Genomic DNA, 27,155 nt, shown 5'->3' with positions numbered 1-27,155 from the left:
ACTGTGGAAGCCTTATCTTGGTTCATATTTATACTTTCACTTTGGCAGTGATACGTACAGACTAAAAAAAAGTCTAGAGGCCTCATAGTAAACAATTTACTGAAAATAAAAATAAATTGACCAGCTTCAGGAAGTAATTCAACTGAGTTAAATTAAATTAGCGGTGGTGCATGAAATTAACTATATTTTCAATGGGACTGGGAGATAGTTCAAAATAAAGTACACCAGACCATAACAAAAGGAGAAAAGCAGGAGGACAAAGAGAAGATCCAAAAAGTAACAATATTTTCTGTTCTTCTGCAACTATACAGAATTCACGCTTAATGAAAAGCTGCAACTATCCCATTAGAAATCAGTCACAAGGAAGCCCCTGACGGCAAAAAAAGAAGATTTTTGGCCTTGTCACTGGAAAACATTCCGTTTTTGAGAACCAGGGCCCACCTGTGTCTCCCCAAACAATTTTCCTGTCCTTTCCAGCACCAGCGACACTGTTGTCGGTGTATCGGGGCTGGGAAGAGTAATTCGACTTTGGCTGAGAAATCAGATGATGCCCTGGGGGGAGTCGCTTTTGGCAATGGTGACCTGGCTCAGTAGATGGAGCCCAAGGGCTGCTCCACCAGTGGCCCCCATCAGCTGGATTTCAAATTGCTCTGCAAATTCGCTGCATGGAAAAAAAAAACCAGAAAAAAAGACCTTCTGAGACACACAAGAACAAAAAATTAAAATTATGATTTGTCATTCAACCATGCGTCCAGCTGGATCTATTTAAAGATATACAGAAGTCATCTCTGTAAGCATACAGCAGAAGATTCCCCCCATTTGCAGAGAATGGTGATATCTGAAATAAAAATGTTGTTTTATTTTCCACATGTGCTAAATTAAAAAAAAAAAAAAAAACAATCAGCAAAATATTTTATTATTCACAGCAGTACTATTAACACCCAAACTTTCTGATAATCTAGGTAAAAAGAATGTAGTTGTTTGCATAAAATTTAACAGGCACTATGAAACTCCAATCATAGCTTCTTTTCCCTCCCTTTAAATATTTCAGGGCTGCAGAAATTTGCTTTTCAATTCAAACTCTGCTGACAGGCATACTGCACGTGCTAGAAAACGCTTTCTCAGAAGTAGATTAGTGAATAAATATCTGAAAAAAATAATTACCTTTCTTCATCATCTGTGATAGAGATATAGATAAAAGTCTGGTTCTGGCCACGATAAAAAATGACAGAATCATTATGGATGATGTAGTCAACGTTCGGAAGTGCAGAAATACTTCGAGAAAGGAAATCGGCTGTTACATCGCCATACGTTCCACGCTTTCTCACAACAGGAATCATGATTAATCCAGCATCCTCTTGCACTTCAAGAAAAATTGGGAAAAAAAGTTATTTTATTTCAAAATTTGTGAGAGAGCCACAGGCTTATCCTCTAAACCATAGTGAAAACCTCTAGTAAACTTACCCTGTAGAAGGATATACTGTGGATCAAATTCTATGATGCCTTCTGCATTATCACTTTTTGCTATAGTGACTCGTACTGTGGAGATATTTCCTATTACTGGGGGTTGATCTATCTGTAGATCATTTTCCTTTACGGTGAAATCAAATCCACTTGCAAGAACATAAAAAGGAATATTACATTAAAAAAAAAAATCTTGCAAAAGTATTGTAATGCAAGTATGACAATTTTCAATTACCACAAATACTTTTATTTTCTGACAGTTACCACTGAAGATTTTTGGTCACACTTTTTCAAACTATATCTGCAAAACTGGCAGTTTTTTCACAGAAATGTGAATCTTTCGCTTTTTCTTTCACATTTTATCTTCTTCTTTGAGTTTCATGTGATTTGACAACTTCTATGTAATGGATGGACTTTCAGCTTTAAGAAATCTTAATCAGCAAAATCTTAAAATTAATGTTGAAAGAATTTGGATTGCCATACATCCAATTTGTATTATTATTACTATTATAGCTGCCATATGAAATTTTACAGTAAAACACCTGAAATCCAGCGGTGCCTTTATGCAGGTAGATCAGATTCCAAATACAGTTTGATCTCCTGCTTTTAATTACTTTTATCTTATAATTAATTTTATCTTGACCTTCCTTGGAGTTCCACTTTGGTAATCATCACTGAAAAGTCTTCAGGACCTTCAGGAAAGTCGTCATCATGAATTTCAACCGAAATCATTCTACTCTCCTCATGTGGTTCAAATAACAGTTCCCTTACTGTGGGGGTGAAATCAACTCCCTCCTCTGCAGTCCCATTTATTCTCTGGAAGCAAAGACGCACTTTGCCATAGGATCCCCTTGAACGCAAAACAGTGATGTTAACCTGAGGGAGAGAGGACATTTGCTTTAAAAAATGGCTTTGCTTTTCTGTTACCATTCTGAGACTGTTCTAGAGGCACCTTCTCAACGGTTCTGCCAGGTAACAACTTGCTGCAGTAAGTGCAGAATACACATAATTTAACAGACAGGCATCTTTCTCAGAGTATTAAAAACACCAAAAGCCTCAGATGGACTATGCTATGATAAATGCAGAATAAATCTCTGCCTTTTTTTTTTTTTTCCTAAAGTTAAGTATAAATCTACCGACAATATTGATATCTATCGATATTTTACGTAAGAAGGAATTTTAACCATATACCCATTTTTCTTCTTCTGTTGTCAGCAATATTTCTCGTGAAAATGTAAACTCTCCGTATGGAAAATCACTGTCGGCCATGGTAATATTTGCTGTGCTGCTAGATTCATTTATGAGTCCTCCATCACTGATCCCAGTTAATTCAAATGTGTAGTAATGCTTCTCCTCAGGACGGTTATCATCGACAGCCTAGAGAGAAGAACCAATTAACCATTTCCAGGTAGAGAGGTATAACTAATTTCTAATCAAGATGCTGGCTAGATAAAAGGAAGAACCTGAAATAGCTACTGGTGTAAAATCTCTTGTACCTGTATTAGAACCACTGCTGCACACTGCCTGTCTCGCATTGTCAAGGTCCCCGACGTCTCAATAAATTCTGTGTGATGACGGGGTGTTATATTCCAATATATTATGATTTCACCAAAAATCCCTGGGCCACATGTCAGGCTGCAGAATGCAAACGCAGATTTAATCTTCTACCTTTAATATTTGATACCAAATCCAGAGATATAAAGCATAGATATTGTTGTGCACGGAAGAAATGTTACCAGCACTGTGAAGCACTGTGAATTTTAATCTATTAAGTCACTATTAAGATCTTTACCATAACCTCTTCAGAGCAATAACGTGTCTGCAGTTCTGATTTACTTCCCCGTGTTGGGAGGCATCTTGAGCTGTATTTTTACCCAGAGCACTTTATAGTTTCTTTGTGCATACAGCCCAAAGTTGGCAGCTGAAAACTGAGCTGTCTTTCTGCTTTTCAGGAAAGAGACATGCAAAACAGAAGGGAAATGGGACTTACGGGTAGCACCCAGAGGTAATTTGGTTTTGAAGGCAGAAAGATACGAGAATAGTACTATGAGATCACTTGAGAAATGTTCTGTGTGCTGCTTGTCTAAAAACCTAGAGGCTAATCCTACTCATGACATTCTCGGTGAACTGAAGCATGGCAAGAAATTGTCTATACCATGATCTAGTACATGTTCTAAACTGGTGCTGCACAAAGCATCCCTTTGTCTGTTGGGATTCTCAGGGCAGCATGAGAATCTGTTTTCTTGCTTCTATTTGCTGTTTCACTAAGGGAAAGTGTTGTAATACTTTTTCTCCAATTCTGTTAGAAGGTATGGTAACATTGTGATTTCTTCATCTTGTTTTCAGCTGACTGAATGCAGTGAAAGAATTGCATCTTGTTTCAACTAAGACCCAGTGCTGCTTTGGTTATGCTGATCATCGGAACAATGTACCGAATTTCAGTTCAAGCACCAATCCTGAACTGAATCCTGAAAAGCACAAAGCATCTTCAAATATAATTGACTGCCTTCCCCTATTCCTTTGATTAGAATCCTCTTTCCTTTAATGAATCTATGTTGTAAATAATTGGAAGACATATCTAAAGCTCCTCAGCAATACTGAAAAGACACCTACGTAGTATGTTCTGCCCTTCTTAAAAAACAAGCATCTAATTTTAAAAATACTTATGATTTTAGAAGTGATAATGAAATGCAGCATTGAATTAATTCTTGCCAAATGTGGAGCCTCGTAGCTTTTGAAACAGAGCTGTTTCGAATAAATGAGTGATGTACTCGCCTAATAAGAGCAGTCCCATTATAATTTCCTGAAGGTTCTCCAATCAGAACATGCTGGGATGAATGTGCTATCCCAGCCACCCCAGAAGCTCCTTCATCACCCACAATAATGATGGTTGCAACACCTATGAAGAGAACAAAAGCTTCTCATGGTAAAACAAAGCTAACTAGTGAGGTATTTTTTTAGCATGTTTGGTGACACAAATGGTTAAGCACCAGCTTCCCGGGGAGCCCATGGAATCCCCAACCTTGGAGATATTCAGAATTTCAGTAGACAAGGCATTCAGTGACCTGATCTCATTGTGAAGGCAATTCAACAAGGTGACCCCCCTACATGGTCTCTTACAAACGAAATTATTCTGTGCTTCTTACAGGTCTGAACCTGGGTTTGGTTTCTGCTTGTTTTTGTTAAACAATTCTTTACAGACAATGTTGATTATCTGAACACAAAAGTCTACGCCAACACTTGATTTAGACGGAAAAAATACGATCTAAAAATCTCTTTGATTTCTTCAGATAAGGAAAAAACTGAGGGAAAAATACTGACCTCCTTTTGTCACAGGAGCTCTGCTAGCTCATTTCTTCTATGTTGTTTCTGGGGGGAGTTGGGTTTTATTTACGGGGGGGACGTTTGAGTCGATTCATGTGAAGATACACAATTCTGCACTAGCTTTTAAGAAATGTGTCTTTTTTTCAGACCACTTCACTTCTTCACAGAATATCAGTTTTAACTATAACATTCAGCACATATTCAGCTCCTCTCTTTGACTTGTAGAACGAATCCCAAAAGATACATCTCCTTAGGACTCAGGGCGTCTAGCACACAGACAGCCGCGGCGCGAAAGCCGCGCCCACAGGACACAGAACCCGCCGCGCCTCGCCCCGAGCTCCCGCCGAAGCGGCGCCCCACTCGCCACGCCACCAGCTCTGCTTTTCAACGTCCCCCCGACTAACGGGGGCTGCACCGCTCCCGGAGGGACCGCCGGACCGGGCACGGGCGCTGCGCCGGAGGGAGACACGGCTCCAGACCGACAGCCTTCGGCACACCTGCCCGCAGGGTCACACGCCTCCCGCCAGCTTCGTCAGCTCGGCGGGGGGGAATCGGAGACGAACGCCTCCGCGCCGCGCCGCGCCGCGTCGGCAAATCCCGCCCCCCCCGTTCCACCGGCACGGTCACCCCCGCCGCGGCCGCACTCACCTGCCGCCTCTTTCGCCGCTCCGCTCCCGCCAGGCGCTCGTGCTTTGGGCATGCGCGGTAGCGAGACCGCAGCACCCGCCCCTTGCCGCGTCCCGGTTGGCTGCCTGGGACACATCAATCACCTCTCTCGCCGCCTAGCAGCGCTCGCGAGTCGGGCATGCGCAGTACGGAGACCTCAACGCCCGCCCCTCTGGCAACCTGATAGGCGGACAGAGTGGCGACTGACGTGCCTAGACAGCCAACCAGCGCTCCGTCCCCCCAGCCCTCCCGCGCCAGCAGCCGCGTTGCAAAGGGAACAATAAACCGCGCTCCCCTGCTTTCCGCTGAAAAGGGGGGCGGCTGGGTCCCCGCAGCAGAAAAAACCCTTCCGTCCTGCATTGCCCTTCGCCAGTACAACTGCACAGCTGGGAACTCGGCAACGTCAAGCGGCCGTCTGACAGACGCACACTCGGAACTTGACTAGGCTGGCGATTTTGCCTGGCTTACACACACGGACTTGCACTTCTCTGAGGAAACAAATTCTTTTTTAAGCACAGCCTCTCCTTGGGGAAGAAAAAACGCCCCCTCCGCGCTCCCAAACACTAGGGGAAACCACCGAAAGCCAAGACCGACAGCAGCAACGTCGAGTGCAATCTGGCTTCAATTCTGATCACGCACTTAATGGTCTCTCCCAGGCCTACCAATGACTACTCCTTTTCTGGAAGGACAAACTGAACGTCGTAAACTAAAGACTGCACGGAACACAGCTCCACTGGCAGCCGATTTGTCTCTTCTCCGACTTCCACGGGGAATATCTTGTAGCGTCTTCCAACCCGCAAACGTTCTTCCTCAGTCCACGGCCCCAGACGCGGAATCTCCTGAGCAGCGAGCGGAAACAACCGCGCGGGATTTTCTTCACGGCACCGAGAAGGCGGCGCTGGCAAAAAAAGCAGGCCAAAGCACCTGAACCCGTCTGCCAGCCCCAGCCTGCGGCCAAGAGACCGGGAGCACCCTGCCCGAGGGGCCGCGCACCCCACAGCTGTACTTGGGTGACCGTGTGCGTGAAAGCATGTGTATCTACAAACGATTGTCTGTCCACATGCGTGTGCCTTGCTGCAGGCTCCGTTCGTGCTTAAGCTGGAGTGAGTGCACAGCTGCGCCGTTTGTTGGCAAAGCTCCGCGTGTCGCACGACGTTGTCCAGTTCTGCATTTCTCATGCAGACAGATATACGGGAGCTCTGCTAGTAAAGGAGCAAAGACAGTCGTAGGCAGAACTGAATGCTGCTCCGAGCTACTTCTCACCTATGGTAAATGCGTCACAGTGGCCCGAGGAAAGGCGCTCAGCAGCCGATCTACAAAAGAAACGAAACAGATCATGCCTTAACGCGAAAGAGCAACAGGACATCACTGCGCAAGCTTGTCCCTGATCTACAGCTGAGAGCGAACACTTCTGTGCTTGTCGGAGAGATTGTGTCTTGCCTGTAAGTGTCTGGGAGTTTGGGGCAGGTCAGTGTGGCTGGTTCGATAATCAACGTCTAGGATACATGCAGAGCAGTCCCTGTTGGTGTGGGGACAGTGTGCCTGTAGGTCAGTCTATGTTCCTGGCGCCTGCTGTATCGACTCGTCGTTCCATACGCGTGTGAGTCCATGTCTTTCTCTCCACAAGCTTGTGTGCTGATTTCGTCGCAGATGTGCATCTGTGCTAGTGTTGAGCTCAGCGGAGTGTGTCTCTGGACACTTGGTGTGCGTTGGCTGTGCCTATTTGTAACACAGCACAGCCACGATTGCCTCGGTGAAGAGAGACCAGGGAAATCATCTAGGCAGAGTCAACAAAAGAAAATCGAAGACGGATTGACGTGTGCTCGACAGAGATGGATTCCCTGCGCTGACATTTCTCAGTAACACGAGAAGAAAGCTGAGCGGTAGATCGACCGGAGAAATGCTTCCCTAGATGACATTTAGCGAATGAACTGCATTGTGCGCGGCTTTCGGGATTGTGCCTGAAAAGTGCGAAAACCAGCAGAGCCTGTGCTCAAAAGCTGGTGGCTGCGTGACTGCATTGATGCACCTTCCCGTGTCTGCGAGTGTATAGACGGCTGTTTCACGTTCACACAAAGGCACCTGGTCGGGTTTTTCTTCTGTGCGTGCACACGCGTTTCCCTTGTCTCTTCGGAACAGACGTAGCTCTCTGCATGCTGAACGACGTGGTAAAACGCGTCTGCCTATATTTTGGTTAACAATCTAGGGTGCGTGTTCCGTCAGTGGCATTTCCGCAGACGACTCCGCAGAGCCAGTTCTGAAAGCTCCGCACACCAGGACTGAATGTAGAACGAAGCAATTGCACCTATGCACGCAATCACATATTCTGACGGACGTCTTTTATGGCACAGCAGCATGAAGGTATTTGCGTTCAGGCACGTATCAGAAACAATGTGTGGACGAGGATGTGTTGGTATTTTCTCCGTACGACATGCTTCGTGGTAGCTTACTTGCCGATCGCAGTCTTAGCGGTTTCTATACACGACTCGGTATAGGAAGAGAAAGAGAGTGCATCGGAAAACTTGCCTTTTCTGCGCTGGAACCTGATTGCTACGCCTCTGTTTGTCCACGTGAACACACACGATTCCCCCTGAAAACCAAGCAGAAATCTTTCCACAGGCTTCCAGGTATGTGCACCCACCACCTCGTGCGCACGAACGGAGCTAGAGAAAAGCACCTACATTTTCACACACTGATGCTTAAGCAAACGCTTGGCCATACACATGCACACATCCGCAAGCGCGCCCACTCCCTTCTATGGACTGAAAGAGGTACGCGAAACGTGATGACATGCTTGAGAGAAAACAGGTGTGCGTTGATGGTTGGCGTACTGCATCACGCATACGTGGCTGCACGAGAATATTCTTTTGGAGGGTACGTGCAGATACGTCCCTGTACTTGGACGACCGTGTGCGTGAAAGCGTGTGTGTCTACAAACAGTTATCTGTCCACATGAGTGTGCCTTTTTGCAGGCTCCATTCGTGCTTAAGCGCGAGTGAGTGCACAGCTGCGCCGTCTTTTGGCAAAGCTCCGCGTGTTGCACGACGTTGCCCAGTCCTGCATTTCTCATGCGTACAGATGCACGGGAGCTCTGCTAGTAAAGGAGCAAAGACAGTCGCAGGCAGAACTGAATGCTGCTCCGAGCTACTTCTCACCCTTGACAAATGCTTCACAGTGCGCGAGGAATAGCTTTCCGCAGCCAATGTACAAGAGAAACGAAAGAGATCATGCCTTAATGCGAAAGAGCAACAGGGCGTCACTGCGCAAGCTTCTCCCTGATCTACAGCTGAGAGCGAACACTTGTGTGCTTGTCGGAGAGATTGTGTCTTGCCTGTAAGTGTCTGGGAGTTTCGCGCAGGTCAGTGTGACTAGTTCGATAATCAACGTCTAGGATAGCTGCAGAGCGGTCCCTGTTGGTGCGAGGACAATGTACCTGGAAGTCAGTCTGTGTTCCTGGCGCCTGCTGTATCTATCCTTCGCTCCACACGCGTGTGAGTCCATGTCTTTCTCTCCACAAGCATGTGTGCTGATTTCGTCGCAGATGTGCATCTGTGCTAGTGTTGAGCTCAGCAGAGTGTGTCTCTGGACACTTGGTGTGCATTTGCTGTGCCTGTGTGTAACACAGCACAGCCACGACTGCTCCGGTGAAGAGAGACCAGGGAAATCATCTAGGCAGAGTCAACAAAGGAAAACTCTAGAGGGATTGACGTGTGCTCGACAGAGACGGATTCCCTGCGCTGACATTTCTCAGTAACGCCAGAAGAAAGCTGAGCGGTAGATCGACCGGAGAAATGCTTCCCTAGACGACATTTAGCGAATGAACTGCATTGTGCGCGGCTTTCGGGATTGTGCCTGAAAAGTGCGAAAACCAGCAGAGCCTGTGCTCAAAAGCTGGTGGCTGTGTGACTGCATTGATGCACCTTCCCGTGTCTGCGAGTGTACAGACGGCTGTTTCACGTTCACACAAAGGCACCTGGTCGGGTTTTTCTTCTGTGCGTGCACACGCGTTTCCCTTGTCTCTTCGGAACAGACGTAGCTCTCTGCACGTTGAACGACGCGTCTGCCTATATTTTGGTTAACAATCTAGGGTGCGTGTTCCGTCAGTGGCATTTCCGCAGACGACTCCGCAGAGCCAGTTCTGAAAGCCCCGCACACCAGGACTGAATGTGGAACCAAACAATTGCACAGGTGCGCGCAATCACATATTCTGACGGCCGTCTTTTATGCCACAGCAGCACGAAGGTATTTGCGTTCAAGCACGTATCAGAAACAATGTGTGAACCGAGGATCTGTGGGTGTTTTCTCCGTACGGCATGCTTCGTGGTAGCTTACTTGCCGATCCCAGGCTTAGCGGTTTCTATACAGGAATCCATATAGGGAGAGAAAGAGAGTGCATCGGAAAACTTGCGTTTTCTGCACTGGAACCTAGTTGCTACGCCTTCTGTTTGTCCACGTGAACACACACGATTCCCCACTGAAAATCAAGCAGAAACCATTCCACAAGCTCCCAGGTGGGCGCACCCACCACCTCGTGCCCGCGAACGCAGGTAGAGAAAAGCACCTACCTTTTCACACACTGATGCTTAAGCAAACGCTTGGTCACACACATGCACACATCCGCAAGCGCGCTCACTCCCATCTATGGACTGAAAGACGTACGCGAAACGTGATGACATGCTTGAGAGTAAACAGGTGTGCGTTGATGGTTGGCGTACTGCATCACGCATACGTGGCTGCACGAGAATATTCTTTTGGAGGGTACGTGCAGATACGTCCCTGTACTTGGACAACCGTGTGCGTGAAAGCGTGTGTGTCTACAAACAGTTATCTGTCCACATGCGTGTGCCTTGATGCAGGCTCCATCCGTGCTTAAGCACGTCTTTTGGCAAAGCTCCGCGTGTTGCATGACGTTGCCCAGTCCTGCATTTCTCACGCGGACAGATTCAAGGGAGCTCTGTATAGACGACTGTTTCATGTTCACACAAAGGCACCTGGTCGGGTGCATCCCAGATACAGCATCCCAGATTCAGCATCCCCGATACAGCTTCCCGGATACAGCATCCCAAATACAGCATCCTAGATACAGTATCCTAGATACGGCATCCTAGATACGGCATTCTAGATACAGTATCCCGGATACAACATCCCAGATACGCCATCCCAGATACAGCATCCCAGGTACAGCATCCCAGATACAGCATCCCAGGTATAGCATCCCATATACAGCATCCCAGATACAGCATCCTAGGTACAGCGTAATAGATACAGCATCCCAGATACAACATGTCGAGCTGTGCTCCTCTCCCACACCAAGTGCTGATCTTGGGGCTCAGGGTGAGGGGGGGCAGCGAGGGGGTCCGTGGACTGGAATAAGTTTTGTTTGGGGTTTTTCAAACGCCTCTGCTGACACGTCGTATAAAAACCGATTGCTGCAGTGCTAAGGAATGAACAGGAGGATGAGCAACAGGCTGCAGAAACTGCTTGCGTTTTGGTTTATTGAAAAATTCTTATTGAACTCAAAAAGCAATACGATCTTGCAGTGGTCTTCTAATAGCTAGTGACAGCTTTTAATGTACTGGTTTGGAACTTTGAGATGAGATTTGAGATGAAGGGCTGTTCCATTGTGGAATATTGCAGGAGTAAATTTCAGGCATTTCAGCATGCCTGGCAGATCTGCAGCTTGATAAAGACCTCAGGCTGTTTGGTTTAATCAGACTTTTGTAGATCCCACCTTCACTGGTCAAAGCACCGGCTGCCAATGTGTTTTCTGGTGTTGTCACTTCTTTCTGACCAAAGACGGCAGAGGCAGCAGCTCTACTGGTGGTGTCTGTTTTATTGAAACATGGGGATCTACAGGAACTTTAACCCGAAAGCTCAGGAAGCTGTGGTCCGTGGTCGTAATGTTTGTAGATTCTTCTGGAACGTTTGTGAGTGTGAACTGCTGTGCAGGTAGAAGGAAGAAAGATGTGTGAGCTAAAGCAGCAGGAAGGCTGCAGCCGTGTAAGCCGGGGGTGCAAGCGGCACGAAACGGGCTGCAGCGGCGGAGCCCTCGGTCCCGGGCCGTTCCGGGCAGGCGGCAGAGCCCTCGGTCCCGGGACGTCCCGGGCAGGCGCAGCCCGAGCGCTCCCGGCCCCGCTGCCGCTGCCCCGCCGGGGCCGGGGCAGCGCTGCGGGCGGACAGCGCTGCTGTGCGGCCGCCGGCGGCTCCGGGCCGGGAGGGGGGGCGGGGCCCGGTGGCGGGCGCGGACGAGATTGGCTCCTGCGCCGGATAGGCGAGGCCACGCTGCGTAAGTGCGGGGGTGGAGGAGCGCGTGCCGTCGGTGCGGCGGCGGGAGCAGCGCGCGAGGAGCGGCGGGGCCGGCGGTGAGCGAGGGGCGGGCGGACACCGGGGAGACTGGACGGGGCCGTCCCGGTCCCGGCTGAGGAGGGAGGCTGGAGGGGGAGGGACGGGCTGGTTTGGGCAGGAGGAAGGCGAGGGGCAGGCAGCCGCAACAGCGCGGCCCCGGGCCGGGCCGAGCAAGGGGCGAGGGGGAAACACGCGGGCGGCTGTGAGGGAAGGGAGCCCCGAGCTGAGCGCTGCGCGGGGCTCGGGCGGGGCCGTGGGGCGGAGGGGGGAGCCCGTGGTGCCACAGGGCAGAGGGAGGAAGGCGAGCGGGAGGGGGCGGCGCCGGGGCGGCGCCAGGGGGCGCGAGGGGCGGGGGCGGCGCTGCCGCGGGGAGGGGCCGGGAACGGGGGGAGCGGCGGAGGAGCCTGAGGGCGGGACGGCGCGGAAGGAGCTTGGGCGGGAAAGGCTGAGGGACCTCAGGGAGGGGGTGACATCGGGGAGGCTTTGGTGGGAAAGGCTGAGGGACCTCAGGGAGGGGGTGACATCGCGGGGGCTTTGGCGGGAAAGGCTGAGGGACCTCAGGGAGGGGGTGACATCGGGGGGGCTTTGGCGGGAAAGGCTGAGGGACCTCAGGGAGGGGGTGACATCGGGGGGGCTTTGGCGGGAAAGGCTGAGGGACCTCAGGGAGGGGGTGACATCGGGGGGGCTTTGGCGGGAAAGGCTGAGGGACCTCAGGGAGGGGGTGACATCGGGGGGGCTTTGGCGGGAAAGGCTGAGGGACCTCAGGGAGGGGGTGACATCGGGGAGGCTTTGGCGGGAAAGGCTGAGGGAGCTCGGGGAGGAGATGGCGTCGGGGAGGCTGCAGGGGGCAATGCTGAGGTAGCTCAGGACGGGATGGCACTCAGGTCTGGTTTCAAAGGGAAATGCTGAGGTACCTTGAGGAATGGACGCTGGGCTGGGAGCTATGAACACATCAGACTGGTTAAGAGAGTGTTCATGACAGAAATTTGTGCAGTGAAGTATTCCAGCAAAGAGCGGGAGAAGAGCCAAACTTAGATCAGGCCTCCTAGGACGCCTGCAGGTTTGGGGACAGGGATGACGAGGTTGTTAATCCGGTCCTAACTGTTTCTTTCTCTGTCCCTCTCTTGCAGCACCTGACTGAATGGAGGAGCAAGTGGACGGGAAGTTCCTGCGCCACACACAGCTCACATTTATCGCTCTCGCCCTCAGAGACCCGGAGATCCAAACCGTTCGCATCGTGCCTTGAAGCAGCCTGTGCTCATGCGCTTCTCCCAGGGAGAAGGCGGAATGGCAGTGACTGGCCACGTTAAGTCACAGGGTGCACACTGTGCAGCTGTCAAGCCCAGCTCTGCGTTAGCTCACACCTGCGGTTTTGCGCCGCACACGCACATTTGAGTTGTCGCTGGTTGTTGCAGCGTTTGGCTTTGGTGAGTACAGCGTGTGTTTGTCAGCAGTTGGTGTAGGTGGGATCTGGAGGAGAAAGCGATATTTCCGTGCCAGAACTGGTTGGTGTTTGCATGGTATTGTGGCGGTTGTTCCCGCAGGCGATGAGTGCTGGAGCATTATTGCAGGATGAGGGGATTTTGGAGGCTTGTCTGTGAGATGCACTAGAGGCAGCAGCTGAAAGCGAAAGGCTGAGATTTGGAGGGTTTGTCGGTGGGTTTTGGGCAGTTGTCAGCTGAAGAGTTGGCTGTTTGCAGGTGAGGTGTAGGGCAGAGGGTGAAGCTGACTTTGCCTGGGCGGCGCAACTGGCTGGGTGTGCAGAGCTGAGGAGAGCGGGCTGCTGCGGGTGACCCTAAAGCTGGAGAACCAGCCGGCAGCTCCAGACGCTCCCGCTGCCGGGCAGGGTCGTGCAGGCCAGTGCCCTGGGGCACAGCGACGTGACCCTCCACAAGTACCAAAGAGCAGGTGAGGACCGTGGGCACTTGTACTGAGCTGTGACATCTCTAACCCGTGACATTGGGGTCCAGCCTGAGCAGGGCACGTGCGGAAGCTGTGCTGCAGGGAGGGCAGAGCTGAGGGGAAGGGCTGTGCCAGGGGCTGGTGCCAAGGCAAGGTGGGCGCGCTGTGGGGTGTGGGGAGGTGTCAGCCCCGGACTCAGCCCCTGTCTGACGGTAGTGCCCTTGGGCTGGTGTAGCTCAGTCCTCTGTGTGTTTCTCTTCAGGGGGAGCAGCATGCAAAGGAAAAGCAAGGAAGGAGGTGAACCCATAAGGAAGAGTGATGGATAAAGAGGGTTGGAGCGCACCTGCCAGTCAAGAGGGATCAAGAAAGAAGACACCGGTGGTGGAACCGCAGGTCAGGAGAGCTCAAGGAGGGAGAAAGGTGACTGTAACTGTATGGGTTTTTCTAGCTCACACACCAATGAAAACAGTTTGGATAATAAAAGAAATGTATGCAAAACCAATAATTAAAGGCAGAGAATGTTTATATGCTATGTATGGGGTAGACCTGAAGGTATATTTCTTCCTACAACGAAGGAGAATTCGCAATACATGCTGCTGTCAGCAACGACCAGTAAGCGACAAGACTCTATTGACTGATGCCTCTGGTCGCTCACATAAAGTTGTAATTACATGGCTAAACTCAGATACCCAGTGCTGCAATCACAAGGTAGAAAAAGAGACCAAGAGTCAAACAAGTTCTTGAGCTGACAGCTGTTAGGATCGCTTTGAGGTGTTCTGTAACAAGCCTTTGAATGTTGTCACTGGCTCATATTATGCGGCTGGCATACTTAACCGCCTGGAAGCTTCTTTTCTTAAGGAAGAGGATAATCCTCTTTTGATGGCTGAATTGAGAATGCTATGGTTTCTAATAAATCATAGACATCATAGGTATTATGCAATGCACACCCGCTCTCACAGTGGCCCTTCCAGGACCACTTGCGGAAGGCAGTAGGAGGGCCGATGCACGAGCTGTGCCGCTCACTGTGCCTAAAGCCTTGGAGCAAGCTAAATGATCACATAAATTCTTTCACCAGAGTGCAAAGGCGTTAAAACGACAACTTCAAATTACAGTGGATCAGGCCAGGAGCGTTCTTATGTCCTGCCCTGATTGCCAACAGTTGGCACCCGCGCCATCCACAGAGGGTGTTAATCCAGGAGAGGTTACTGCCAATGAAGTACGGCCAGCGGATGTAACGCATTGTTCTGAATTGGGTAAATTCGTACGTGTTTCTGTAGACGCTCATTCCAGATTTCTCGTTGCTGCTGCACGCGCTGGTGAAAGAGCACGAGACGTCTGTAACATTGGTTGGCATGTTTTGCTGTTTGAGGAGTTCCACGATATGTAAAACCAGAGGAAAGCGGAACGCACACTCGATTAGAGGAGCGATCCCCCAGCGCGCTGTAATAGAAGTGCCTGCTTTTTAACACTTTCAAAACAGTGTTAAAGAGTCTGTTTGACGACTTTTCGGTATCATTTCTGGCGACGAGGATGGGATAATCTGCCTGACCTCCCGTGGATCCCAGGATCTCTGGGACCTTGTGCTGGCACCGGGGAATTCCGGGAAGGGACCACAGCTCCTCGGACCAGCTCGGGACGCGGGTAAAACCCCATCAATGAGATAAGGCACTTTCATTGTCTGGTTGCGTTGGCAACGCTGCCTGCGCGAGACGTGGGCGACACCAGCGCATGGGTCTGCGCATTCGCGTCTGCGCATTTTGGTAAACTGGGTAACTTAAAAAAAGAAAGAAATAAAAAATTAAAGGAGAAAATGAGAAAACAATAAATTAAAGAGAAAAACGAGGGAACAGCAATTTGATAAAGGTACCTTTAATGATTTTGCTGTTTGTGCCTTAGCAATTGTATAATTGTTTCTGACTTTAGTGGTTTGTTGTTGTTGTTACTTGTGTCTTGGGGGATTTTATAGTCCAGTACTTAGGGTTCACCAATTGTCTGTGATTGTGATTGTGAAGTAGGTAGTGGACAATCGGCAGGAGGATTCGTGAGAAATCCCCCCCAGGCTGTGTTTTCTGACATTGGAAAAGGATCGTTTGCTGTTCAACAGGGCGTCAACCAGGGAGAATCTGATTGAATATTGTAATTAATGGTGGCCACTGTAAATAATATTAATATGCTTCACAGGTCTAGGTGGGTATACTTTGAGATCTGTAGTATAGTAATGTGCTGCATGTAATATGTAGTAAGATATCTATTTTAAATCATATATTGCCTATTACATAAGGCATATTACACAATACATAATGTTACATATGCATTGTCTTTATCCTCTTCAGATCCATTTGTTTTGAAAAAGGATAATCAGGGAAAGAAATGCAAACCAGTAAAAGGTTTGTTGAAGAACAGCTATTGGTGTAGAATACACAGAGAACATGAGATCAAAATTGTCCCTCGGTCAGTCCAGGGTGGGATCCTGATATCCTTATATCGGGGCACAGGCTGCATTGGTATCGCCAGTGCATTTTATACGAGATTAGACACGCTGCGCCTAAAGCTGTAAATATGCCAAAACCTTCTGAGATTAAACAGGATTGTGAGGAGTCTCCCACTGAGTTTTTACACCGTCTTAAACCGACAGCTCAGAAATATATTGATATAGATCCTGACTTGGAGAACAGAGAAATAGAATTCTTAGTTGACTGGGAGCTCATTATTCTGTGTTAAACACTATGCAGGGAATATTAAGTAGCGATTCTGTAACAGTTATGGGTGCCACAAAAATTGCAAAACACGGCCCTTTAACCTGCTGCTTAGAATGTTTGTATGTGGAGTCTGTACTTATTGATTGTGTACCATGTGCCTTCTCTTGTGCACAACGAATGGTTGAAAAAAGCTTTAGTGGTGCAATGGCTGTGCAGTTACACGCTGCTGTGGCTGCAATTGTTAAAGAAAGAAGGGGAGATGTGGCAGGGTTGTGACATCAGGCCCGTGAGAAATTGCAAGAGTCACAGTGTGAGAACAAGCGCTGGTGGAACAACACAAGCAGCAAGGACTGTGTGGGACATGAACCATCAGGGACAGAGGGATTGGTACATGAGGGATAGAGGGATTGATACGGGGTTAGTACATGAGGGACAGAGGGATTGATACGCGGTGGGTACATCAGGGACAGAGGGATTGATACAGGATCGGTACATCAAGGACAGAGGTCCGCGATGTTTCAAATGCAAACCTGAGTTTGTATTAAATGTCTCTCTGCATCTTAAAGAGAGTCTGTGCCTCATCTGCTACACCCCTTTATCTGTTTCCCAAATTACGATTTAGACTGTATTTACCATTGTAAAAACAAAGCTTTCCCCCCTTAATTTTTGTCATGTGTTGTAGTTAGAATTAATAGAGATATTGGAGCCCATCGTAGCTAAACTGGAAAAAGACAGCAGCCGTGTGTATTTTTAAATAAAGACTAAATCAAGTGTGCTAGCTCATTATCTTTAAGCGTTTTACTGTGATCACCTCTCTCCCAAGGTTTTGTGTCTGTTGTATCAAGGCCTGACACCCACGGCCACAGTGGATGAATCACCATGGGCACAACACCAGGAACCTGCCTGTTCATGTCCAGGATATCCACTCCAGCAGACACGTTTTAATTGGTACTTGCATTATGGATTAGATGCAACAAAAATCCATACTTTCTTTTGTCCTTTGCTATAGAGGAGGGGGTTGAACTTTTCTATAGCAGATTCAATCACTTGTTGTAAAGCAATGAAATAAATAACTTAGGCTTTTTCTATGGATAAACGTTTAATTCAATTCCTTAATTGTATTCCTTAAACACTTGTTTGTTAGACCATAAGCAAAACAGCGCTGGGTGTTAGTTCGTTAGTAGGCCCTTATTATGTGGTTGGTTAACCCTGAAAATGTTAGCTCCCTCTATCAATATAACCTCATAAACAAGTTTCAAAATTTTTATGTAGAACTTACCCACCTTTTCCTTTTTGCAGGTTCAGAGCCCGAGCCTCATTTGGTTGTATCTGTAAACATCAAACGTCTCAGCACAAATCACAACTGCATTTCTCACAGACAGAAGTGCCTGATCTCCACAGCTTGCCTGGCAGTGCAGAGAGCAGGAAGTGCGGTGAGTCCTGGGCCTTTGGGGACATTTCACCCTGTTTTGTGTCCCAGTCCCTCCCTGCTCCCTCCTCTTTCCTGCTGTGCCCTTCTTCCTCTTCATCTCTTCTCCCTCTGGCCCTCTGCTGCTTCCTCACCTATTCCCCCACCCTTCTGAATCTCTGTGCAGGGTTTCTCGTATCTCCCTCTCCGTCTCCACCCCTCTGTGTTCTCATCATGCCCGGTTTCTCTTTGTCGTCATTCTTGTCTGTTGCTCTGTCCCGCTCCGTGCCCCATCATTTCTCACTGTATCCCTCTATTCTGCTCCCTGCGCCTATTCCTGCCCCTCTTCTTTTTTACTCCCTCTTCCTCTTGCTGCCCACCCCAGAATTTTTTCCCAATCTCTATCCTGCCCCAGCCCTTATTGTTCTTTCTCTCTCCTGCTCCCTCTCTGTCTTTCTGCCTGTCTGCCCTTTCCCTGCTGCTTCTTTCTCCATCTCTGTCCAGATTACTGCCCCTTTTCCTTCTTGATGTCTTTCTGTCCTGTTTGTCTTTCTGTCTTCCTTGCCTGTTCCCAGCCCCATCCCCTCTCGCTGTATCTTCCCTGTCCAGCTGGCTCTGCCTTTTCTTTGTCTTCTCATCCTCTTTCCTGCTCCTCAGCCCTCTTTTCCTCTTCCTCCAGCTCATTGCTGCATGTTTTCCCTTTCCAGTCTCTTCATTTTGATCTAAACTTTGCTTTGTTTCTCAGTCCCTTTGTTCTCTTCCCTTCCTGTTGCCTCTCAGTGGGCAGTGACGACCTGGTTCAGAGACAGCACGGCGACCACATCCCAGGTCGCTCGGTCCATCAGCACACAAACGCCACTGTGGTGGAAAGCAAATGGCGTTTATTAACAAGTAACACAGCGTTATATACCTTAGGTTTGCAACGTCACGTCCATCTGCTTGCCTCACATACTCCTACCTACCTAGGGAGGGGCTAATATCTTTCTGTACAGCGCGAGATCTTCCGGCCTCCAGACCCTAACTACCTACAGGTATGCGTCACAACTCCCCCTGGACACCGTTTGTGTCACAAATGCCCCTGGACAGGGTGTGTCTCACAAACCCGATTGGACAGCATGTGTCACAAGCCCCCTGGAAACTGTGTGTGTCACAAACCCCATTGGACAGGGTGTGTGTCACAAACCCCATTGGACAGCATGTGTGTCACAAACCACTTTCGACAGTGTGTGTGTCACAAACTCCATTGGACAGCGTGTGTCACAAGCACCCATGGACAGCGTGTGTGTCACAAACCCAATTGGACAGCGGGTGTGTCACAAACCCCATTAAACAGGGTGAGTGTCACAAAGCCCATTGGACAGGGTGTGTATCACAAACCCCATTGGACAGGTTGTGTGTCAGAAACACCCCTGGACACCGTTTGTGTCACAACTCCCCGTGGACAGGGTGTGTCACAAACTCCATTGGACAACGTGTGTGTCACAAACCCCATTGGACAGTGTGTGAGTCAGAAACCTCATTGGACAGAGTGTTTGTCACAAACACCCCTGGACACCGTTTGTGTCACAAACGGCCCTGGACAGCGTGTCTGTCACAAACCTTATTGGACAGCCCGTGTGTCACAAACCCCATTGGACAGCGTGTGTTAAAAACCCACCTGGACAGCATTTTTGTCACAAACCCCATTGGACAGTGTGTGTGTGTGGCAGAATGCACCCCCCCCCTCGCCTCTCTCCCCCTCTTCTGCCCCCCACTCTCCCCCTCCCTCCTTCAGTATGGAGGAGTGGGCACATCCCCCTCTCTCCTGGCTGCCATGGGCCTAATGGCTTCTTTGTCTGGCCCCAGAGCACCCATACCAGAGTCGTTAGGGGCAAAAAGCCGCTGGGCGCCCACACCCAGGGTGGGGGATGTTTTTGGGGGGCTTCCGGGAATAGGAGGAATGACTGCAGTCAGGTCAAGCTCTTAAAAAACGGGACACTCGTCGAAAACTTCCTTTTTGGGTTGGAGTTTTCTCAGAGAACGAGCTTAGCCACTGCCGCCAGGAGCCACGCCCCCCCCAGCTCCCCGGAACGGAGTCTCCACTTGCCTTGCCGCCACGGCCGTGAGTAAAACTTCTCGCAGGATTGCGAGTATATTCATACTTTCTGTGCACATTTGCACACATACTTTAAATTATCTCTTTAAAATAATTACGGATAGGCTTGGGCAAGTGTGTGCTTCTCCGGGACTCAGGGGCGACTCCGGCATTGTTTTGAGTGAAGCCACGTGCATGCACTCTGTGGACCGCCTGCTGTAGTGGTTGCCGCCCCTAAATAAGTTTCCAGCTGATATTCGAACCTGTATTTAAGTCACTTTGGAATATTAAAACCCTGTTTCACTAGTTTAAAAAAGGCTGCTTTGGACCCTGTTGTCCTTCGGGGTAATATTCCGTGACAATTTGGCGTAGTCGGCAGGATATCAGAGATGGAGGTACTTTTTAGAGGGTTGAGTAACATTTCTGCAGAAACCTGGCATTTTGCGACGTGGTTTTTCATTATGTGGTGCGCGATGTGCTTCAGTTTGTGTGTTTGCTTAAAGATAGCACAGGATCTGTGTAAACTCAAGCACCGAATGGAGGAAAACTTCTCGCGGCAAAGGGAAAAGTTTGACTCCTTAAAGCAGGACCTTTTGTGGCAAACCAAACCATTTGACTCTTTAAAGCAAAACCTTTCGCAGCAAAGCGAAAAGTTTGACTCCTTAAAGCAGGACTTTTTGCAGCAAAACGAAAAGTTTGACTCCTTAAAGCAGGACTTTTCGCAACAGAGCGAAAAGTTTGACTCCTTAAAGCAGGACCTTTCGCGGCAAGGCAAAGAGTTTGACCTGTTAAAGCAAAACCTCTCGCGGCAGAGCGAACAGTTTGACTGTCTAATACAGGACTTTTCGCGACAAAGCATACGATCGGATTACTTAGAGCAGAGATTTGGCTTGTTAGAACAGAAACTTGGTTTTTTGGAACAAAAACTTGAGTTTTTGTTAATTAATATGAGAGCTTCCTCTAGCGTCCCCCCAGCTCAGGCGTGCTCCTCGGCCCCCCCGCTTCTCGACAGAGATACTGACTCTGAAAACAGCGCTGATGAAGGGGGGGTAGAGACTAAGAACGTGCGTCCTCTTATTAGAACTGAAACACATACGAATGGACGAGGCAGAAATCCACGCACGGCTACCCATAGCACGCCATATTCAGGACTGGAGCTAGGGGATTTACAAACTAGATTCTCACGGAAGCCGGGCGAGACAGAGACTGAATATCTTTGGCGCGTTTCACTTCCTGGGGGTGATAGAATATTATTGAGTAAGGACGAGGCCACAGGTTTCTGGGGCCCAGGGGTATTTTTAAGTGATGGTCCAGACGGTGATCAGTCCATTACATCTCGTGTAGCTTACTGGGCTGGTGGTATAGATCCCAGAGTGTGGAGAGCTGAAGACTGGCAAAGACTATTAGAGATAGGCAGGTCACGACCTCTGAGTGTGGGCTGGGTAAAAGGCCATGCAAAGGATGGAACCCCTGCTACCAAATGGAATCAACAAGTTGACTTTCTGGCCCAGATCAGGCTAGCTGAAAGCATACCAGAGGAGTGGACACGGCTAGCTGAATGGTTACACCTTAAGCGGGGCCATTCTGGAAAGGCAGATCTTTATTACGAATGCCGATCCCGGGGCTGGCCAGTGTCCATGGAAACATGCGAAGCAATTCTTACGGCCTGTCCACAATGTCGGATCAGACTTAAAGCTGATCATCCGAATCAGGCCCCGGCCCTACATATCAGGCAGGGCAAGACCCTCTGGAGCACGTGGCAAGTTGACTATATCGGGCCATTGAGACCCTCTAATGGAAAGAAATACATCCTGGTGGGGGTAGAGGTAGTGTCAGGATTATCAATGGCCACTGCTGTCAACACAGCCACTGGAGATCAAACCGTGCAAGTGCTGTGTGGGTGGTTTGGTGTCCTACCCACTCCTGAGAGTATCCAGAGTGATAATGGCACACACTTTTCAGCTGCCGTGGTTCAAGACTGGGCAAAGGGAGAAGGTATTAAGTGGATGTTTCATACACCATACTATCCCCAGGCCAATGGGATCGTGGAACGAACCAATGGTTTGATCAAGAAATACGCAGATGTATCGCGACACAACTGGGACAAGAGACTAGCACAAGCTGTCTTCCTTGTCAATAACCGCTGGGGAAGCTATGGAAGCCCCAAAATCAGGGCTTTTTGTCCTGAAAGGCCGTTGACGGACAGCAACTTGGCAACCAACATGGAGGGAAAACAGGCCCCAAAGATACAAGTGGGCCAGCCTGTCATGGTGAAGTTACCGTCTATCGGTATTGTGCCCATGACTCTAGCAAAACCCAGAGGGTTACATGCCTGGGAAGCCCTTGATGAGAATGGGAAAACCCACCGTATTAGTGCTCGGTGGATAGTTCCAGACTACTAACCATGAAAGCCCGGTTCCAAAGGGACCGAGGTCTGTTCTTTGTGTTTTCTTGCAGGGCAAAGGAAGATGACAGGGTGGAAGAGAAGTACAGATGCGTGTATCTCCACAACAAGCTGTCTCATATTAAGAGACTAATAGAGGATTCTGACCAGCAGCAAGCAGAATCATGGCACTAGCCTTTGCTTCGGCCTGGACATGTGCCTTTGCATTACGGAAGTTTCAGTATTAGCAGACTTAACAACTTTTGTTGTTGATATTGCTTTTATGCATATTTGAAGATTTTGAAATTTGTACAAAATAATAATAATAATAATAAGCCATTGCTTTGGAGGGTTAAAAGAGGCACGTGTATTTTGCTGTATACAGCCCGTTTTGTTACAGCAGAAGTTTAACCTTTTAACTTAAACCCCATTGCAGTAGTTGCCTTAAGGTGTTTGCTTGTGTGTGTTTGGTGTGAAGTTTTAGCTACACCAACTCCCCATTGCTGCAGCAGCCGGGGACCCCACATGGCCTATGGGTGTCCGGGTGCGTGTGATTTAATGTGTGTGCACGAGTGCCTGATGGGGAATGCAGAATAAAGCTGCTACTCTTGCGTAAGCCAAATGCTCAGGTTAAAACAGCTGATGAGTGTTGCTGTAGGTTTTCCTTCTACAAAATCTCTGTTCCTGTTGTGGAAGAAGATCCAGCTAACACCAGCAAGGGATGGAAAAGCATCCAGATGCCTTGAAAACACCGTCAACAATGACGGGGTGGAAAAGGATCCAGCTAAAACCAGCAAGCCATTCAGAAGGAAGACAGTCACAGGAATGGAAACACTAATGAACTGTGACTGATGCTGGGACTCATTAATTACCTTGGGCAATTGTTGATTGTTGCAATTACCTCGATTCTATTGTATACTGTTATCAATAACTGTTTGGCAGGGGTAAGTCAACACGTGAGATATGGCGATCCACAGTGGACATTAAGGTTCACTGGCAGGAATGTCCCCTTTTACTTTGGAGGCAAGAGGTGGCTGTCACACCACTCTGGAGTTATGACTTGACCATGATTGTAGTCACAGGGTGGGATTGTGGCAGAATGCACCCCCCCCTCGCCTCTCTCTCCCTCTTCTGCCCCCCACTCTCCCCCTCCCTCCTTCAGTATGGAGGAGTGGGCACATCCCCCTCTCTCCTGGCTGCCATGGGCCTAATGGCTTCTTTGTCTGGCCCCAGAGCACCCATACCAGAGTCGTTAGGGGCAAAAAGCCGCTGGGCGCCCACACCCAGGGTGGGGGAATGTTTTTGGGGGGCTTCCGGGAATAGGAGGAATGACTGCAGTCAGGTCAAGCTCTTAAAAAACGGGACACTCGTCGAAAACTTCCTTTTTGGGTTGGAGTTTTCTCAGAGAACGAGCTTAGCCACTGCCGCCAGGAGCCACGCCCCCCCCAGCTCCCCGGAACGGAGTCTCCACTTGCCTCGCCGCCACGGCCGTGAGTAAAACTTCTCGCAGGATTGTGAGTATATTCATACTTTCTGTGCACGTTTGCACACATACTTTAAATTATCTCTTTAAAATAATTACGGATAGGCTTGGGCAAGTGTGTGCTTCTCCGGGACTCAGGGGCGACTCCGGCATTGTTTTGAGTGAAGCCACGTGCATGCACTCTGTGGACCGTCTGCTGTAGTGGTTGCCGCCCCTAAATAAGTTTCCAGCTGATATTCGAACCTGTATTTAAGTCACTTTGGAATATTAAAACCCTGTTTCACTAGTTTAAAAAAGGCTGCTTTGGACCCTGTTGACCTTCGGGGTAATATTCCGTGACAGTGTGTCACAAACCTCATTGGACAGCGTTAGTGTCACAAACGCCCCTGGACACTGTGTGTGTTACAAACACCCCTGGACACCGTGTGTGTCTACAAATGCCCCTGGACAGCGTGTGTGTCACAAATCCATTGGACAGCGTGTGTGTCACAAACCCATTGGACAGCGTGTGTGTCACAAACCCCCATGGACAGTGTGTGTGTCACAAACGCCATTGAACAGAGTGTGTGTCACAAACCGCATTGGACAGTGCGTGTCACAAACACCCCTGGACAGTTTCCTTGTCACAAACACCCCTGGACACCGTTTATATCACAAACGCCCCTGGACAGTTCCTCTGTCACAAACCCCATTGGACAGCCTGTGTGTCACTAACCCCATTGGCCAGCCTGTGTGTCACAAACTCCATTGGCCAGCATGTGTGTCACGAACCCCATTGGACAGGGTGTATGTCACAAACCCCATTGGACAGCCTGTGTTTCACAAACCCCATTGGGCAGCGTGTGTGTCACAAACCCCATTGTACAGGGTGTGTGTCACAAACCCCTGGAGAGCGTGTGTGTAACAACTCCCCGTGGACAGTTTGTGAGTCACAAACCTGATTTGAGAGCTTGTGTGTCACAAACCCCACTGGACAGCGTGTTTGTCACAAACCTCATTGGGCAGCATGTGGTTCACAAACCCCATTGAAAACTGTGTGTGTCACAAACCCCATTGCACATCGAGTGTGTCGACTGGCCCTGGACAGCGTATGTGTCACAAACTCCATTGGACAGTGTGTGTGCCACAAACCCCGTTGGACAGTGTGTGTGTCACAAACCCCATTGGACATTCTGTGTGTCAAAAATCCCATTGGACACCGTGTGTGTCACAAACACCCCTAGACAGGGTGTGTGTCACAATCCTCATTGGACAGGCTGTGGGTCACAAACCCCATTGGGAAACGTGTGTGTCACAAATCCCATTGGACAGGTCGTGTGTCACAAACCCCATTGGACAGCGTGTGTCACAAGGACCCATGGACAGGGTGTGTGTCACAAACCCCATCGGACCGCGTGTGTGTCACAAACCCTATTGAACAGCGGATGTGTCACAAACCCCATTGGACAGCGGGTGTGTCACAAACCCCATTAAACAGGGTGTGTCTCACAAACCCCATTCACCATGGTGTGTGTCACAAACCCCATTGGAAAGCGTGTGTGTCACAAACACCATTGGACAGCGTGTATGTCACGAACACCCCTGAACAGGGTGTGTGACAATCCTCATTGGACAGGCTGTGGGTCACAAATCCCATTGGGAAGCGTGTGTGTCACAAATCCCATTGGACAGGGCGTGTGTCACAAACCCCATTGGACAGCGTGTGTCACAAGGACCCATGGACAGGGTGTGTGTCACAAACCCCATCGGACCGCATGTGTGTCACAAACGCCCCTGGACAGCACGTGTGTCACAAAACCCATTGGACACCATGTGTGTCACAAACACCCCTGGACAGGGTGTGTGTCACAAACCGGATTAGACAGTGTGTGTGTCACTATACGCCATTGGACAGCGTGTGTGTGACAAACCCCATTGGACACCGTGAGAGTCACAAACCCCATTGGGCAGCGTGTGTGTCACAAACCCCATTAAACAGGGTGTGTGTCACAAACTCCATTGGAAATAGTCTGTGTCACAAACCGCATTGGACAGCCTGTGAGTCACAAACCCCATTGGACAGCGTGTGTGTCACGAACACCCCTGGACAGGGTGTGTGTCACAATCTCCATTGGACAGGGTGTGTATCACAAATCCCATTGGACAGCGTTTGTGTCACAAACAGCCCTGGAAACTGTGTGTGTCACAAACACACCTGGACAGGGTCTGTGTAATAAACCCATTTGGATAGTGTGTGTGTCACACTGTCAATTGGACAGCCTGTGTGTCCCGAACCCCATTGGACAGCCTGTGTGTCACAAACACCTCTGGTCATGGTGTGTGTCACAAACCTCATTGGACAGGCTGTGTGTCACAAACCCCATTGGCAAGCGTGTGTGTCACAAATCCCATTAGACAACGTGTGTGTCACAAACCCCATTGGACACCATGTGTGTCACAAACACCCCTGGACAGAGTGTGTGTCACAAACCGGATTAGACAGTGTGTGTGTCACTATACGCCATTGGACAGCGTGTGTGTCACAAACCCCATTGGACACCGTGAGAGTCACAAACCCCATTGGGCAGCGTGTGTGTCACAAACCCCATTAAACAGGGTGTGTGTCACAAACTCCATTGGAAATAGTCTGTGTCACAAACCGCATTGGACAGCCTGTGAGTCACAAACCCCATTGGAAAGCGTGTGTGTCACAAACCCCGTTGGGAAGCGTGTCTGTCACAAATCCCATTAGACAGCGTGTGTGTCACAAACCCCATTGGACACCATGTGTGTCACAAACACCCCTGGACAGGGTGTGTGTCACAAACCCGATTAGACAGTGTGTGTCACTATACCCCATTGGACAGCGTGTGTGTCACAAACCCCATTGGACACCGTGTGAGTCACAAACCCCATTGGGCAGTGTGTGTGTCACAAACCCCATTAAACAGGGTGTGTGTCACAAACTCCATTGGAAATAGTCTGTGTCACAAACCACATTGGACAGCGTGTGTGTCACAAACCCCATTGGACAGTGTGTGAGTCAGAAACCCCATTGGACATCATGTGTGTCACAAACACCCCTAGACAGGGTGTGTGTCACAGTCCTCATTGGACAGGCTGTTGGTCACAAATCCCATTGGGAAGCGTGTGTGTCACAAATCCCAGTGGACAGGGTGTGTGTCACAAACCCCATTAGACAGCGTGTGTCACAAGCACCCATGGACAGGGTGTGTATCACAAACCCAATTGGACAGCGTGTGTGTCACAAACCCCATTGAACAGCGGGTGTGTCACAAACCCCATTGGACAGCGGGTGTGTCACAAACCCCATTAAACAGGGTGTGTGTCACAAACTCCATTGGACAGCGTGTGTATCACAAACGCCATTTGAGAGCGTGTGTGTCACAAACGCCCCTGGACAGCGT

The sequence above is a fragment of the Nesoenas mayeri genome (assembly GCF_963082525.1).
Source record: "Nesoenas mayeri genome assembly, chromosome: 16".
Classification (NCBI taxonomy): domain Eukaryota; kingdom Metazoa; phylum Chordata; class Aves; order Columbiformes; family Columbidae; genus Nesoenas; species Nesoenas mayeri.
The sequence above is the reverse complement of the archived record's forward strand: the minus strand, read 5'-3'. Positions refer to the sequence as shown.